Consider the following 2,283-nt stretch of genomic DNA (forward strand, 5'->3'; position numbering starts at 1 on the left):
ATTCTGTGATTCTGTGGATCTTGTGTTTCAAAGTTTAAAATCAGTGTTCATGCTATTGTACCTAGCATGCAAAAGGGATTATGCAGCACAGTCTAACATAGTAGACAGTATTATATACCCTTCTCTAAAATCTAAGCTTACATTGTTCCTACCTGCCTAAGATTATGCACAAACTTTTCATTTAGTTTCACATTTCCACTAGAAGACATAGCATTTATGATCCTTTCAATATTACTTCTAAAACTCACTCTAATAATTAACTTTATTTGTAAATGCATTTAATACAGATGTTCTTGTGTGTCTGTTTTCAGTACGGGACTGGAGAGACAGAGATCCATCAATTTAAAAATGGCCAAAAATTATAAACATTGGAATCCTCAGCTAAAGCCCCAGAGGCAAACTGGGAGAAGGAGAATATTTTGCAGCCTCCAGGGAGGAAGAGAGAGAGAGAGAGAGATTTTATCATTTTGGGGTAGGGTGAAGGGTGGTGACTGTGGCTTGAAGTATGGACGTAGTTGTACATACTCTTCATACCACTAGACTGTAAACTCTGTTATGTCTCAGGAGGACCTACACAATGCATCCTCCCATTAATTCAGTGATAAATAAAATTTGTCTTCATCATTGTTCCTGACAGGGAGAGGTCCGATGCTGATTTCATCTAAGCAAGCCACCAAGGAGGATGTGGGAGCCCAAATCCAAGATGACTGTAGTATCTTAAATGCTGCTGCTGCATTGGAGCTCTCTAGTGGATATGTGCTGCAAAGCAGCCTCCTCACTTCCCTCAGTTTCCAGAACACAATTATATTCTGGCATTCTCAAGCTGTGAATAACCACCAGGGCCAAGACTATAATTTTACTTTGTGCTCCTTAAGATATAGAAGTTGAGGAAAAGAGGCAATACACACACACACACACGCAATAATAATAATAATAATAATAATAAGGATCCTGCTTATCCAATCCTTTGTGCAGGCAAAAATCCTGTCAGTCAATGACATATAATTCTAAACACCATATAAAGTTTTGACTGCTTGACAACAGAGACCAAAATAGTGGGGTTTCTTGTCATTCTGAGAAGATAAGTGATGTACAGAAAAGTTTGCACGTCTCACAGCATCCTCTTTTACAAAGTTTATTATGCTTTTGACCTAACTCCAGTGAAGCCCTTAACAACGTAAGGCAGCAGAGAAATAAGGCGCAAAGACAGACAGGCTTCATCTGGCATAGAAGATAGGTATTCTAGATGGCCAGCATATAATTTAATTTTACTTATCATAGAATCATAGAATGACTTGGGTTAGAAGGGATCTCAAGGATCATCAGGTTCCAACCCCCCTGCCATAGGCAGTGCTGCCAGCCCCTAGATCAGGTACTAGATCACATTGCCCAGGGCCCCATCCAACATGGCCTTAAACGCCTCCAGGGATGGAGCATCCACAACCTGCTCCAGGACATCACTACTCTCTCAGTAAAAAGCTTCCCCCTGACATCTAATCTAAATCTCCCTTCCTTTAGTTTAAAACCATTCCCCCTTGTCCTATCACTATCTACCTGTATAAAAAGTTGATCTCTTTCATGTTTATAAATATTGGAAGGCTGCAATTGGGTCTCCCTGTAGCCTTCTCTTTTCTGGACTGAACAAGCCCAGTTCCTTCAGCCTGTCTTTATAGGTGACATGCTCCAGCCCTTGAATCATCCTCATGGCCCTCCTCTGGACCCTCTCCGAAAGCTCCACATCATTCCTGCGTTGGGCGCCCCAGACTTGGACACAGTGCTCTATTTGGGGCTTCATGAGGGCAGAACAGAGGGGGACAATGACCTCCCCTGCCCTGCTGGCCACTCCTCTTCTGATGCAGCCCAGAATACCCATGGCCTTCCAGGCTGCAAGTGCACACTGCTTGCTCACACTGAGTTTTTCATCAGCCACAACCAAAGTCCTTTTCAGCAGGGCTACTCTCAAGGAGTTCTTCTCCCATCTTGTATACATACCTGGGATTACCTTGACCGAAGTGCACAAGGGCCCTCCTTTTAAGTTTTTCAAAGTCCTTATGGATGGCATCCCTTCCTTCTGCTGTATCAACCATACCACTCAGCTTGGTTTCATCAGCAAACTTGCTGAGGGTAAACTCAATCCCATCATCTATGTCACTGATAAAGATGTTAAAGAGTACCAGACCCAAGACGGACCCCAGGCACCCTCCACCTAAACATGGAGCCATTGATCACAACCCTCTGGCTGTGACCTTCCAACCAATTCCTTATCCAGTAAATAGTCAACCC

The sequence above is a fragment of the Gallus gallus genome, chromosome 1 (genome assembly GCF_016699485.2).
Source record: "Gallus gallus isolate bGalGal1 chromosome 1, bGalGal1.mat.broiler.GRCg7b, whole genome shotgun sequence".
NCBI classification, from domain to species: domain Eukaryota; kingdom Metazoa; phylum Chordata; class Aves; order Galliformes; family Phasianidae; genus Gallus; species Gallus gallus.